This window comes from Schistocerca americana, chromosome 5 (assembly GCF_021461395.2).
Source record: "Schistocerca americana isolate TAMUIC-IGC-003095 chromosome 5, iqSchAmer2.1, whole genome shotgun sequence".
NCBI lineage: Eukaryota > Metazoa > Arthropoda > Insecta > Orthoptera > Acrididae > Schistocerca > Schistocerca americana.
In genome coordinates, this window is record NC_060123.1 from 745,074,944 (window position 1) to 745,092,516 (window position 17,573).

A 17,573-nucleotide genomic window follows, 5' to 3' on the forward strand; every position below is an offset into this window, starting at 1 on the left:
TATTGCTTGGACATACACATTGACGATGAAACACAGAAATCGCATCGGAATTAAATACAAAAGGCACAATGCCGCCTTTCGTACAAGAATAGCGACTCATCTTACAGTCGGTGCTTTTAGCATTCCCTGTCAGACCAGTATTAGTTTCCGATACACCACACCAGGTTCAATGTATTCCTTGGACATACTCATTGACGATGGAACACTGAAATTACATCGGAATTATATACAAAAAAACAATGCCGCCTTAACGGCAAGATGAGTGAGACTTCTTAGAGTCTGTGCTTTGATCCTTTCCTGTGAGATTATTATTAGTTTCCGATACACCACTGCAGGTTCAATGTATTCCTTGGACCTTCGCATTGACGATGAAACACAGAGATCGAATCGGAACTAAATACAAAAGGCACAATGCCGCTATAAGTACAAGAATAGAGACTCTTCTTACAGTCGGTGCTTCGAGCAATCCCTGTGAGACCAGTATTAGATTCCGATACACCACTGCAGGTTCAATGTATTCCTTAGACATACACATTGACGATGGAACACTGAAATTACATCGGAATTAAATACAAATGGCACAATGCCGCCATAAGTGCAAGAATAGAGACTCCTCTTACAGTTGGTGGTTTGAGCATTCCCTGTGCGACCAGTATTAGTTTCCGGTACACCACTGCTGATAAAATGTATTCCTTGTACCTTCACATTGACGATGAAACACAGAAATCGCATCGCAATTAAATACAAAAGGCACAATACCGCCCTAAGTACAAGAATAGAGACTCTTCTTACAGTCGGTGCTTTGAGCATTCCCTGCGAGACCAGTATTAGTTTCCGATACACCACTGCAGTATCAAAGTATTCCTTAGACATACACATTGACGATGAAACACAGAAATCGCATCGGAATTAAATACAAAAGGCACAATGCCGCCTTAAGTACAAGAATAGAGACTCCTCTTACAGTCGGTGCTTTGAGCTCTCCCTGTGAGACCAGTATTAGTTTCCGATATACCACTGCAGGTTCAATGTATTCCTTGGACATACGCATTGACGATGAAACACAGAAATCGTATCGGAATTAAATACAAAAGGCACAATGCCGCCTTACGTACAAAAATAGAGACTCTTCTTACAGTCGGTGCTTTGAGCATTCCCTGTGAGACCAGTATTAGTTTCCGGTACACCACTGCAGGTTCAATGTATTCCATAGACATACACATTGATGATGAAACACTGAAATTACATCGGAATTAAATACAAAAGGCACAATGCCGCCATACGTGCATGAATCGAGACTCTTCTTACAGTCGGTGCTTTGAGCATTCCCTGTGAGGCCAGTATTAGCTTCCGATACACCACTGCAGGTACAATGTATTCCTTGGTCCTTCAAATTGACGAGGAAACACAAAAATCGCATCGGAATTAAACACAAAATGCACAATGCCGCCTTAAGTACAAGAATAGAGACTCTTCTTACAGTCGGTGCTTTGAGCATTCCTTGTGAGACCGGTATTAGTTTCCGATACACCACTGCAGGTTCTATGTATTCTTTAGACATACACATTGACGATGAAACACTGAAATTACATCGGAATTAAATACAAAAGGAACAATGCCGCCATTAGTGCAATAATAGAGACTCCTCTTACAGTCGGTGCTTTGAGCATTCCCTGTGAGACCAGTATTAGTTTCCGATACACCAATCCAAGTTCAATGTATTCCTTGGACATACTCATTAACGATGAAACACTGAAATTACATCGGAATTAAATACAAAAGGAACAATGCCGCCTTAACTGCAAGATGAGTGAGACTTCTTAGAGTCTGTGCTTTGATCCTTTCCTGTGAGACCAGTATTAGTTTCCGATACACCACTGCAGGTTCAATGTATTCCTTGGACCTTCACATTGACGATGAAACACAGAAATCGCATCGGAATTAAATACAAAAGGCACAATGCCGCCTTAAGTACAAGAATAGTGACTCTTCTTACAGTCGGTGCTTTGAGCATTCCCTGTGAGACCAGTATTAGTTTCCGATATACCACTGCAGGTTCAATGTATTTCTTGGACATACGCTTTGACGATGAAACACAGAAATCGCATCGGAATTAAAACACAAAAGGCACAATGCCGCCTTAAGTACAAGAATAGAGACTCTTCTTACAGACGGTGCTTTGAGCATTCCGTGTGAGACCAGTATTAGTTTCCGATACACCACTGCAGGATCAATGTATTCCTTAGACATACACACTGACGAAGAAACACTGAAATTACATTGGAATTAAATACAAAAGGCACAATGCCACCATAAGTGCAAGAATAGAGACTCCTCTTACAGTCGGTGTTTTGAGCATTCCCTGTGAGACCAGTATTAGTTTCCGATACACCACTGCAGGTACAATGTATTCCTTGTACCTTCACATTGACGATGAAACACAGAAATCGCATCGGAATAAAATGCAAAAGGCACAATGCCGCCTTAAGTACCAGAATAGAGACTCTTCTTACAGTAGGTGCTTTGAGCATTGCCTAAGAGACCAGTATTAGTTTCCGATACACCACTGCAGGTTCAGTGTATTCCTTGGACATACATATTGACGATGAAACACAGAAATCGCATCGGAATGAAATACCAAATGCACAATGCCGCCTTACGTACAAGAATAGAGACTTTTCTTACAGTCGGTGCTTTGAGCATTCCCTGTGAGACCAGTATTAGTTTCTGATGCACCACTGCAGGTTCAATGTATTCCTTAGACATACACATTGACGATGAAACACTGAAATTACATCGGAATTTAATACAAAAGGAACAATGCCGCCTTAAGTGCAAGAAGAATGAGACTTCTTAGAGTCTGTGCTTTGATCCTTTCCTGTGAGACCAGTATTAGTTTCCGATACACCACAGCAGGTTCAATGTATTCCTTGGACCTTCGCATTGACGGTGAAACACAGAAATCGCATCGGAATTAAATACAAAAGGCACAATGCCGCTTTAAGTACAAGAATAGAGACTCTTCTTACAGTCGGTGCTTTGAGCATTCTCTTTGAGACCAGTATTGGTTTCCGATACACCACTGCAGGTTCAATGTATTCCTTGGAACATCACATTGACGATGAAACACAGAAATCGCATCGGAATTAAATACAAAAGGCACAATGCCGCCTTAAGTACAAGAATTGAGACTCTTCCTACAGTCGATGCTTTGAGCATTCCCTGTGAGACCAGTATTAGCTTCCGATACACCACTGCAGGTTCAATGGATTCCGTGGACATACGCATTGACGATGAGACACAGAAATCGCCTCAGAATTAATACAAAAGGGACAATGCCGCCTTACGTACAAAAATAAAGACTCTCCTTACAGACGGTGCTTTGAGCATTCCCTGTGAGACCAGTATTTGTTTCCGATACACCACTGCAGGATCAATGTATTCCTTATACATACACATTGACGAAGAAACACTGAAATTACATTGGATTGAAATACAAAAGGCACAATGCCACCATAAGTGCAAGAATAGAGACTCCTCTTACTGTCGGTGCTTTGAGCATTCCCTGTGAGACCAGTATTAGTTTCCGATGCACCACTGCTGGTACAATGTATTCCTTGTACCTTCACATTGACGAAGAAACACAGAAATCGCATCGGAATTAAATGCAAAAGGCACAATGCCGCCTTAAGTACAAGAATAGAGACTCTTCTTACAGTCGGTGCTTTGAGTATTGCCTAAGAGACCAGTATTAGTTTCCGATACACCACTGCAGGTTCAGTGTATTCCTTGGACATACACATTGACGATGAAACACAGAAATCGCATCGGAATGAAATACAAAATGCACAATGCCGCCTTACGTACAAGAATAGAGACTTTTCTTACAGTCGGTGCTTTGAGCATTCCCTGTGAGACCAGTATTAGTTTCTGAAGCACCACTGCAGGTTCAATGTATTCCTTAGACATACACATTGAAAATGAAACACTGAAATTACATCGGAATTAAATACAAAAGTCACAATGCCGCCATAAGTGCAAGAACATAGACTCTTCTTACAGTCGGTGCTTTGAGCATTCCCTGCGAGACCAGTACTAGTTTCCGATACACCACTGCAGGTACAATGTATTCCTTGGACCTTCACATTGACGATGGAACACAAAAATGGCATCGGGATTATACAAATGGCACAATGCCGCCTTAAGTACAAGAATAGAGACTCTTCTTACAGTCGGTGCTTTGAGCATTCCCTGTGAAACCAGTATTAGCTTCCGATACACCACTGCAGATTCCATGTATTCCTAGGACATACACATTGACGATGAAACACTGAAATTACATCGGAATTTAATACAAAAGGAACAATGCCGCCGTAAGTGCAAGAAGAATGAGACTTCTTAGAGTCTGTGCTTTGATCATTTCCTGTGAGACCAGTATTAGTTTCCGATACACCACTGCAGGTGCAATGTATTCCTTGGACCTTCACATTGATGATGAAACACAGATATCGCATTGGAATTAAATACAAAAGGCATAATGCCGCCTTAAGTACAAGAATAGTGACTCTTCTTACAGTCGGTGTTTTGAGCTTTCCCTGTGAGACCAGTACTAGTTTCCGACACACCACTGCAGGTTCAATGTATTCCTTACACATACACATTGACGATGAATCACTGAAATTACATCGGAATTAAATACAAAAGGCACAATGCCGCCATACGTGCATGAATAGAGACTCTTCTTACAGCCGGTGCTTTGAGCTTTCCCTGTGAGACCAGTATTAGTTTCCGATACACCACTGCAGGTTCAATGTATTCCTTGGACCTTCGCATTGACGGTGAAACACAGAAATCGCATCGGAATTAAATACAAAAGGCACAATGCCGCTTTAAGTACAAGAATAGAGACTTTTCTTACAGTCGGTGCTTTGAGCAATCCCTGTGAGACCGGTATTAGTTTCCGATACACCACTGCAGGTGCAATGTATTCCTTAGACATACACAATGACAATGAAACACAGAAATCGCATCGGAATTAAACACAAAAGGCACAATGCCGCCATAAGTGCCAGAATAGAGACCCTTCTTACAGTCGGTGCTTTGAGCATTCCCTGTGAGACCAGTATTAGATTCCGATACACCTCAGCAATAACAATGTATTCCTTGGAACTTCACATTGACGATGAAACACAGAAATCGCATCGGAATTAAATACAAAAGGCACAATGCCGCCTTTCGTACAAGAATAGAGACTCTTCTTACAGTCGGTGCTTTGAGCATTCCCTGTGAGACCTGTATTAGTTTCCGATACACCACTCCAGGTTCAATGTATTCCTTGGACATACTCATTGACGATGAAACACTGAAATTACATCGGAATTAAATACAAAAGGAACAATGCCGCCTTAACTGCAAGATGAGAGAGACTTCTTAGAGTCTGTGCTTTGATCCTTTCCTGTGAGCCCAGTATTAGTTTCCGATACACCACTGCAGGTTCAATGTATTCCTTAGACATACACATTGACAACGAAACACAGAAATCGAATCGGAATTAAACTCAAAAGGCACAATGCCGCCATAAGTGCCAGAATAGTGACCCTTCTTACAGTCGGTGCTTTGAGCATTCCCTGTGAGACCAGTATTAGTTTCCGATACACCTCAGCAGGTGCAATATATTCCTTGGAACTTCACATTGGCGATGAAACACAGAAATCGCATCGGAATTAAATACAAAAGGCACAATGCCGCCTTAAGTACAAGAATTGAGACTCTTCCTACAGTCGATGCTTTGAGCATTCCCTGTGAGACCAGTATTAGTTTCCGATACACCACTGCAGGTTCAATGGATTTCTTGGACATACGCATTGACGATGAACCACAGAAATCGCCTCGGAATTAATACAAAAGGCACAATGCCGCAATAAGCACAAGAATAGAGACTCTTCTTACAGTCGGTGCTTTGAGCATTTCCTGTGAGACCAGTATTAGTTTCCGATACACCACTGCAGGTTCAATGTATTCCTTAGACATACACATTGACGATGAAATACTGAAATTACATTGGAATTAAATACAAAAGGCACAATGCCACCATAAGTGCAAGTATTGAGACTCCTCTTACAGTCGGTGCTTTGAGCATTCCCTGTGAGATCAGTATTAGGTTCCGATACACCACTGCAGGTACAATGTATTCCTTGTACCTTCACATTGACGATGAAACACAGAAATCGCATCGGAATTAAATGCAAAAGGCACAATGCCGCCTTAAGTACAAGAATAGAGACTCTTCTTACAGTCGGTGCTTTGAGCATTGCCTGTGAGACCAGTAATAGTATCCGATACACCACTGCAGGTTCAATGTATTCCTTGGACCTTCACATTGACGATGAAACACAGAAATCGCATCGGAATCAAATACAAAAGGCACAATGCCGCCTTAAGTACAAGAATAGAGACTCTTCTCACAGTCGGTTCTTTGAGCTTTCCCTGTGAGACCAGTATTAGTTTCCGATACACCACTGCTGGTTCAATGTATTCCTTGGACCTTCACATTGACGATGAAACACAGAATTCGCATCGGAATTAAATACTAAAGGCCTAATGCCGCCTTACGTACAAGAACAGAGACTCATCTTACAGTCGGTGCTTTGAGGATTCCCTGTGAGACCAGTATTAGTTTCCGATACACCACACCAGGTTCAATGTATTCCTTGGACATACTCATTGACGATGGAACACTGAAATTACATCGGAATTAAATTCAAAAGAAACAATGCCGCCTTAACGGCAAGATAAGTGAGGCTTCTTAGAGACTGTGCTTTGATCCTTTCCTGTGAGACCAGTATTAGTTTCCGATACACCATTGCAGGTTCAATGTATTCCTTGGACCATCGCATTGACGATGAAACACAGAGATCGAATCGGAACTAAATACAAAAGGCACAATGCCGCAATAAGTACAAGAATAGAGACTCTTCTTACAGCCGGTGCTTTGAGCATTCCCTGTGAGACCAGTATTAGTTTCCGATACACCACTGCAGGTTCAATGTATTCCTCAGACATACACATTGGCGATGAAACATTGAAATTACATCGGAATTAAATACAAATGGCACAATGCCGCCATAAGTGCAAGAATAGAGACTCCTCTTACAGTCGGTGCTTTGAGCATTCCCTGTGAGACCAGTATTAGTTTCCGATACACCACTGAAGGTACAATGTATTCCTTGTACCTTCACATTCACGATGAAACACAGAAATCGCATCGGAATTAAATACAAAAGGCACAATGCCGCCTTTCGTACAAGAATAGAGACCCTTCTTACAGTCGGTGCTTTGAGCATTCCCTGTAAGACCAGTATTAGTTTCCGATACACCTCAGCAGGTACAATGTATTCCTTGGAACTTCACATTGACGATGAAACACAGAAATCGCATCGGAATTAAATACAAAAGGCACAATGCCGCCTTAAGTACAAGAATTGAGACTCTTCCTACAGTCGATGCTTTGAGCATTCCCTGTGAGACCAGTATTAGTTTCCGATACACCACTGCAATTACAATGTATTCCTTGTACCTTCACATTGTCGATGAAACACAGAAATCGCATCGGAATTAAATGCAAAAGGCACAATGCCGCCTTAAGTACAAGATCAGAGACTCTTCTTACAGTCGGTGCTTTGAGCATTGCCTGTGAGACCAGTAATAGTATCCGATACACCACTGCAGGTTCAATGTATTCCTTGGACCTTCACATTGACGATGAAACACAGAAATCGCATCGGAATCAAATACAAAAGGCACAATGCCGCCTTAAGTACAGGAATAGAGACTCTTCTTACAGTCGGTTCTTTGAGCTTTCCCTGTGAGACCAGTATTAGTTTCCGATACACCACTGCAGGATCAATGTATTCCTTGGACCTTCACATTGACGATGAAACACAGAATTCGCATCGGAACTAAATACTAAAGGCATAATGCCGCCTTCAGTACAAGAATAGAGTCTCTTCTTACAGTCGGTGCTTTGAGCATTTCCTGTGAGACCAGTATTAGTTTCCGATACACCACTGCAAGTTCAATGTATTGCTTGGACATACACACTGACGATGAAACATAGAAATCGCATCGGAATTAAATACAAAAGGCACAATGCCGCCTTACGTACAAGAATAGAGACTCATCTTACAGTCGGTGCTTTGAGCATTCCCTGTGAGACCAGTATTACACTCCTGGAAATGGAAAAAAGAACACATTGACACCGGTGTGTCAGACCCACCATACTTGCTCCGGACACTGCGAGAGGGCTGTACAAGCAATGATCACACGCACGGCACAGCGGACACACCAGGTACCGCGGTGTTGGCCGTCGAATGGCGCTAGCTGCGCAGCATTTGTGCACCGCCGCCGTCAGTGTCAGCCAGTTTGCCGTGGCATACGGAGCTCCATCGCAGTCTTTAACACTGGTAGCATGCCGCGACAGCGTGGACGTGAACCGTATGTGCAGTTGACGGACTTTGAGCGAGGGCGTATAGTGGGCATGCGGGAGGCCGGGTGGACGTACCGCCGAATTGCTCAACACGTGGGGCGTGAGGTCTCCACAGTACATCGATGTTGTCGCCAGTGGTCGGCGGAAGGTGCACGTGCCCGTCGACCTGGGACCGGACCGCAGCGACGCACGGATGCACGCCAAGACCGTAGGACCCTACGCAGTGCCGTAGGGGACCGCACCGCCACTTCCCAGCAAATTAGGGACACTGTTGCTCCTGGGGTATCTGCGAGGACCATTCGCAACCGTCTCCATGAAGCTGGGCTACGGTCCCGCACACCGTTAGGCCGTCTTCCGCTCACGCCCAAACATCGTGCAGCCCGCCTCCAGTAGTGTCGCGACAGGCGTGAATGGAGGGACGAATGGAGACGTGTCGTCTTCAGCGATGAGAGTCGCTTCTGCCTTGGTGCCAATGATGGTCGTATGCGTGTTTGGCGCCGTGCAGGTGAGCGCCACAATCAGGACTGCATACGACCGAGGCACACAGGGCCAACACCCGGCATCATGGTGTGGGGAGCTATCTCCTACACTGGCCGTACACCACTGGTGATCGTCGAGGGGACACTGAATAGTGCACGGTACATCCAAACCGTCATCGAACCCATCGTTCTACCATTCCTAGACCGGCAAGGGAACTTGCTGTTCCAACAGGACAATGCACACCCGCATGTATCCCGTGCCACCCAACGTGCTCTAGAAGGTGTAAGTCAACTACCCTGGCCAGCAAGATCTCCGGATCTGTCCCCCATTGAGCATGTTTGGGACTGGATGAAGCGTCGTCTCACGCAGTCTGCACGTCCAGCACGAACGCTGGTCCAACTGAGGCGCCAGGTGGAAATGGCATGGCAAGCCGTTCCACAGGACTACATCCAGCATCTCTACGATCGTTTCCATGGGAGAATAGCAGCCTGCATTGCTGCGAAAGGTGGATATACACTGTACTAGTGCCGACATTGTGCATGCTCTGTTGCCTGTGTCTATGTGCCTGTGGTACTGTCAGTGTGATCACGTGATGTATCTGACCCCAGGAATGTGTCAATAAAGTTTCCCCTTCCTGGGACAATGAATTCACGGTGTTCTTATTTCAATTTCCAGGAGTGTAGTTTCCGATACACCACTGCAGGTTCAATGTATAGCTTGGACATACTCATTGACGATGAAACACTGAAATTACATCGGAATTAAATACAAAAGGAACAATGCCGCCTTAACTGCAAGACGAGTGAGACTTCTTAGAGTCTGTGCTTTGATCCTTTCCTGTGGGACCAGTATTAGTTTCCGATACACCACTCCAGGTTCAATGTATTCCTTGGACATACTCATTGACGATGAAACACTGAAATTACATCGGAATGAAATACAAAAGGAACAATTCCGCCTTAGCGGCAAGATGAGTAAGACTTCTTTAGGTCTGTGCTTTGATCCTTTCCTGTGAGACCAGTATTAGTTTCCGATACACCACTGCAGGTTCAATGTATTCCTTGGACCTTCGCATTGACAATGAAACACAGAAATCGAATCGGAACTAAATACAAAAGGCACAATGCCGCAATAAGTACAAGAATAGAGACTCTTCTTACAGTCGGTGCTTTGAGCATTCCCTGTGAGACCAGTATTAGATTCCGATACACCTCAGCAGGTACAATGTATTCCTTGTAACTTCACATTGACGATGAAACACAGAAATCGCCTCGGAATTAATACAAAAGGCACAATGCCGCAATAAGCACAAGAATAGAGACTCTTCTTACAGTCGGTGCTTTGAGCATTTCCTGTGAGACCAGTATTAGTTTCCGATACACCACTGCAGGTTCAATGTATTCCTTAGACATACACATTGACGATGAAACACTGAAATTACATTGGAATTAAATACAAAAGGCACAATGCCACCATAAGTGCAAGTATAGAGACTCCTCTTACAGTCGGTGCTTTGAGCATTCCCTGTGAGACCAGTATTAGTAGCCGATACACCATTGCAGGTTCAATGTATTCCTTGGACCATCGCATTGACGATGAAACACAGAGATCGAATCGGAACTAAATACAAAAGGCACAATGCCGCAATAAGTACAAGAATAGAGACTCTTCTTACAGCCGGTGCTTTGAGCATTCCCGGTGAGACCAGTATTAGTTTCCGATACACCACTGCAGGTTCAATGTATTCCTTAGACATACACATTGGCGATGAAACATTGAAATTACATCGGAATTAAATACAAATGGCACAATGCCGCCATAAGTGCAAGAATAGAGACTCCTCTTACAGTCGGTGCTTTGAGCATTCCCTGTGAGACCAGTATTAGTTTCCGATACACCACTGCAGGTACAATGTATTCCTTGTACCTTCACATTCACGATGAAACACAGAAATCGCATCGGAATTAATTACAAAAGGCACAATGCCGCCTTAAGTACAAGAATTGAGACTCTTCCTACAGTCGATGCTTTGAGCATTCCCTGTGAGACCAGTATTAGTTTCCGATACACCACTGCAGGTTCAATGGATTCCTTGGACTTACGCATTGACGATGAAACACAGAAATCGCCTCGGAATTAATACAAAAGGCACTATGCCGCAATAATCACAAGAATAGAGACTCTTCTTACAGTCGGTGCTTTGAGCTTTTCCTGTGAGACCAGTATTAGTTTCCGATACACCACTGCAGGTTCAATGTATTCCTTAGACATACACATTGACGATGAAACAATGAAATTACATTGGAATTAAATACAAAAGGCACAATGCCACCATAAGTGCAAGTATAGAGACTCCTCTTACTGTCGGTGCTTTGAGCATTCCCTGTGAGATCAGTATTAGTTTCCGATACACCTCTGCAGGTACAATGTATTCCTTGTACCTTCACATTGACGATGAAACACAGAAATCGCATCGGAATTAAATGCAAAAGGCACAATGCCGCCTTAAGTACAAGATTAGAGACTCTTCTTACAGTCGGTGCTTTGAGCATTGCCTGTGAGACCAGTAATAGTATCCGATACACCACTGCAGGTTCAATGTATTCCTTGGACCTTCACATTGACGATGAAACACAGAAATCGCATCGGAATCAAATACAAAAGGCACAATGCCGCCTTAAGTACAAGAATAGAGACTCTTCTTACAGTCGATTCTTTGAGCTTTCCCTGTGAGACCAGTATTAGTTTCCGATACACCACTGCAGGATCAATGTATTCCTTGGACCTTCACATTGACGATGAAACACAGAATTCGCATCGGAATTAAATACTAAAGGCATAATGCCGCCTTCAGTACAAGAATAGAGTCTCTTCTTACAGTCGGTGCTTTGAGCATTTCCTGTGAGACCAGTATTAGTTTCCGATACACCACTGCAGGTTCAATGTATTGCTTGGACATACTCACTGACGATGAAACATAGAAATCGCATCGGAATTAAATACAAAAGGCACAATGCCGCCTTACGTACAAGAATAGAGACTCATCTTACAGTCGGTGCTTTGAGCATTCCCTGTGAGACCAGTATTAGTTTCCGATACTTCACTGCAGGTTCAATGTATAGCTTGGACATACTCATTGACGATGAAACACTGAAATTACATCGGAATTAAATACAAAAGGAACAATGCCGCCTTAACTGCAAGACGAGTGAGACTTCTTAGAGTCTGTGCTTTGATCCTTTCCTGTTGGACCAGTATTAGTTTCCGATACACCACTCCAGGTTCAATGTATTCCTTGGACATACTCATTGACGATGAAACACTGAAATTACATCGGAATTAAATACAAAAGGAACAATTCCGCCTTAACGGCAAGATGAGTAAGACTTCTTTAGGTCTGTGCTTTGATCGTTTCCTGTGAGACCAGTATTAGTTTCCGATACACCACTGCAGGTTCAATGTATTCCTTGGACCTTCGCATTGACAACGAAACACAGAAATCGAATCGGAACTAAATACAAAAGGCACAATGCCGCAATAAGTACAAGAATAGAGACTCTTCTTACAGTCGGTGCTTTGAGCATTCCCTGCGAGACCAGTATTAGATTCCGATACACCTCAGCAGGTACAATGTATTCCTTGTAACTTCACATTGACGATGAAACACAGAAATCGCCTCGGAATTAATACAAAAGGCACAATGCCGCAATAAGCACAAGAATAGAGACTCTTCTTACAGTCGGTGCTTTGAGCATTTCCTGTGAGACCAGTATTAGTTTCCGATACACCACTCCAGGTTCAATGTATTCCTTAGATATACACATTGACGATGAAACACTGATATTACATCGGAATTAAATACAAATGGCACAATGCCGCCATAAGTGCAAGAATAGAGACTCCTCTTACAGTCGGTGTTTTGAGCATTCCATGTGAGACCAATATTAGTTTCCGATACACCACTGCAGGTACAATGGATTCCTTGGACATACGCATTGACGATGAAACACAGAAATCGCCTCGGAATTAATACAAAAGGGACAATGCCGCCTTACGTACAAGAATAAAGACTCTTCTTACAGACGGTGCTTTGAGCATTCCCTGTGAGACCAGTATTAGTTTCCGATACACCACTGCAGGATCAATGTATCCCTTGGAACTTCACATTGACGATGAAACACAGAAATCGCATCGGAATTAAATACAAAAGGCACAATGCCGCCTTAAGTACAAGAATTGAGACTCTTCCTACAGTCGATGCTTTGAGCATTCCCTGTGAGACCAGTATTAGCTTCCGATACACAACTGCAGGTTCAATGGATTCCTTGGACATACGCATTGACGATGAAACACAGAAATCGCCTCGGAATTAATACAAAAGGGACAATGCCGCCTTACGTACAAGAATAAAGACTCTTCTTACAGACGGTGCTTTGAGCATTCCCTGTGAGACCAGTATTAGTTTCCGATACACCACTGCAGGATCAATGTATTCCTTATGCATACACATTGACGAAGAAACACTGAAATTACATTGGAATTAAATAAAAAAGGCACAATGCCACCATAAGTGCAAGAATAGAGACTCCTCTGACAGTCGGTGCTTTGAGCATTCCCTGTGAGACCAGTATTAGTTTCCGATACACCACTGCTGGTACAATGCATTCCTTGTACCTTCACATTGACGATGAAAGACAGAAATCGCATCGGAATTAAATGCAAAAGGCACAATGCCGCCTTAAGTACAAGAATAGAGATTCTTCTTACAGTCGGTGCTTTGAGCATTGCCTAAGAGACCAGTATTAGTTTCCGATACACCACTGCAGGTTCAGTGTATTCCTTGGACATAAACATTGACGATGAAACACAGAAATCGCATCGGAATGAAATACAAAATGCACAATGCCGCCTTACGTACAAGAATAGAGACTTTTCTTACAGTCGGTGCTTTGAGCATTCCCTGTGAGACCAGTATTAGTTTCTGATGCACCACTGCAGGTACAATGTATTCCTTGGACCATCACATTGACGATGGAACACAGAAATGGCATCCGAATTAGATACAAATGGCACAATGCCGCCTTAAGTACAAGAATAGAGACTCTTCTTACAGTCGGTGCTTTGAGCATTCCCTGTGAAACCAGTATTAGCTACCGATACACCACTGCAGATTCCATGTATTCCTAGGACATACACATTGACGATGAAACACTGAAATTACATCGGAATTTAATACAAAAGGAACAATGCCGCCGTAAGTGCAAGAAGAATGAGACTTCTTAGAGTCTGTGCTTTGATCCTTTCCTGTGAGACCAGTATTAGTTTCCGATACACCACTGCAGGTGCAATGTATTCCTTGGACCTTCACATTGATGATGAAACACAGAAATCACATTGGAATAAAATACAAAAGGCATAATGCCGCCTTAAGCACAAGAATAGTGACTCTTCTTACAGTCGGTGTTTTGAGCTTTCCCTGTGAGACCAGTACTAGTTTCCGACACACCACTGCAGGTTCAATGTATTCCTTAGACATACACATTGACGATGAATCACTGAAATTACATCGGAATTAAATACAAAAGGCACAATGCCACCATACGTGCATGAATAGAGACTCTTCTTACAGCCGGTGTTTTGAGCTTTCCCTGTGAGACCAGTATTAGTTTCCGATACACCACTCCAGGTTCAATGTATTCCTTGGACATACTCATTGACGATGAAACACTGAAATTACATCGGAATTAAATACAAAAGGAACAATGCCGCCTTAACTGCAAGATGAGTGAGACATCTTAGAGTCTGTGCTTTGATCCTTTCCTGTGAGACCAGTATTAGTTTCCGATACACCACTGCAGGTTCAATGTATTCCTTGGACCTTCGCATTGACGGTGAAACACAGAAATCGCATCGGAATTAAATACAAAAGGCACAATGCCGGATTAAGTACAGGAATAGAGACTCTTCTTACTTTCGGTGCTTTGAGCATTCCCTGTGAGACCAGTATTAGTTTCCGATATACCACTGCAGGTTCGATGTATTCCTTGGAACTTCACATTGACGATGAAACACAGAAATCGCATCGGAATTAAATACAAAAGGCACAATGCCGCTTTAAGTAGAAGAATAGAGACTCATCTTACAGTCGGTGCTTTGAGCAATCCCTGTGGGACCGGTATTAGTTTCCGATACACCACTCCAGGTGCAATGTATTCCTTAGACATACACATTGACAATGAAACACAGAAATCGCATCGGAATTAAACACAAAAGGCACAATGCCGCCATAAGTGCCAGAATAGAGACCCTTCTTACAGTCGGTGCTTTGAGCATTCCCTGTGAGACCAGTATTAGATTCCGATACACCTCAGCAGGTACAATGTATTCCTTGGAACTTCACATTGACGATGAAGCACAGAAATCGCATCGGAAGTAAATACAAGAGGCACAATGCCGCCTTTCGTACAAGAATAGAGACTATTCTTACAGTCGGTGCTTTGAGCATTCCCTGTGAGACCAGTATTAGTTTCCAATACACCACTCCAGGTTCAATGTATTCCTTGGACATACTCATTGACGATGAAACACTGAAATTACATCGGAATTAAATACAAAAGGAACAATGCCGCCTTAACTGCAAGATGAGTGAGACTTCTTAGAGTCTGTGCTTTGATCCTTTCCTGTAAGCCCAGTATTAGTTTCCGATACACCACTGCAGGTTCAATGTATTCCTTGGACCTTCGCAGTGACGATGAAACACAGAAATCGCATCGGAATTAAATACAAAAGGCACAATGCCGCCTTAAGGACAGGAATAGAGACTCTTCTTACAGTCGGTGCTTTGAGCATTCCCTGTGAGACCAGTATTAGTCTCCGATATACCACTGCAGGATCAATGTATTCCTTGGACATACGCATTGGCGATGAAACACAGAAATCGCATCGGAATTAAATACAAAAGGCACAATGCCGCCCTACGTACAAGAATAGAGACTCTTCTTACATTCGGTGCTTTGAGCATTCCCTGTGAGACCGGTATTAGTTTCCGATACACCACTGCAGGTTCAATATATTCCTTAGACATACACATTGACAATGAAACACAGAAATCGAATCGGAATTAAACTCAAAAGGCACAATGCCGCCATAACTTCCAGAATAGTGACCCTTCTTACAGTCGGTGCTTTGAGCATTCCCTGTGAGACCAGTATTAGTTTCCGATACACCTCAGCAGGTACAATGTATTCCTTGGAACTTCACATTGATGATGAAACACAGAAATCGCGTCGGAATTAAATACAAAAGGCACAATGCCACCTTAAGTACAAGAATTGAGACTCTTCCTACAGTCGATGCTTTGAGCATTCCCTGTGAGACCAGTATTAGTTTCCGATACACCACTGCAGGTTCAATGGATTCCTTGGACATACGCATTGACGATGAAACACAGAAATCGCCTCGGAGTTAATACAAAAGGCACAATGCCGCAATAAGCACAAGAATAGAGACTCTTCTTACAGTCGGTGCTTTGAGCATTTCCTGTGAGACCAGTATTAGTTTCCGATACACCACTGCAGGTTCAATGTATTCCTTAGACATACACATTGACGATGAAACACTGAAATTACAATGGAATTAAATACAAAAGGCACAATGCCACCATGAGTGCAAGTATTGAGACTCCTCTTACAGTCGGTGCTTCGAGCATTCCCTGTGAGATCAGTATTAGTTTCGGATACACCACTGCAGGTACAATGTATTCCTTGTACCTTCACATTGACGATGAAACGCAGAAATCGCATCGGAATTAAATGCAAAAGGCACAATGCCGCCTTAAGTACAAGAATAGAGACTCTTCTTACAGTCGGTGCTTTGAGCATTGCCTGTGAGACCAGTAATGGGATCCGATACACCACTGCAGGTTCAATGTATTCCTTGGACCTTCACATTGACGATGAAACACAGAAATCGCATCGGAATCAAATACAAAAGGCACAATGCCGCCTTAAGTACAAGAATAGAGACTCTTCTTACAGTCGGTTCTTTGAGCTTTCCCTGTGAGACCAGTATTAGTTTCCGATACACCACTGCTTGTTCAATGTATTCCTTGGACCTTCACATTGACGATGAAACACAGAATTCGCATCGGAATTAAATACTAAAGGCCTAATGCCGCCTTCAGTACAAGAGTAGAGACTCTTCTTACAGTCGGTGCTTTGAGCATTTCCTGTGAGACCAGTATTAGTTTCCGATACACCACTGCAGGTTCAATGTATTGCTTGGACATACACACTGACGATAAAACATAGAAATCGCATCGGAATTAAATACAAAAGGCACAATGCCGCCTTACGTACAAGAATAGAGACTCATCTTACAGTCGGTGCTTTGAGCATTCCCTGTGAGACCAGTATTAGTTTCCGATACACCACACCAGGTTCAATGTATTCCTTGGACATACTCATTGACGATGGAACACTGAAATTACATCGGAATTAAATTCAAAAGGAACAATGCCGCCTTAACGGCAAGATAAGTGAGGCTTCTTAGAGACTGTGCTTTGATCCTTTCCTGTGAGACCAGTATTAGTTTCCGATACACCATTGCA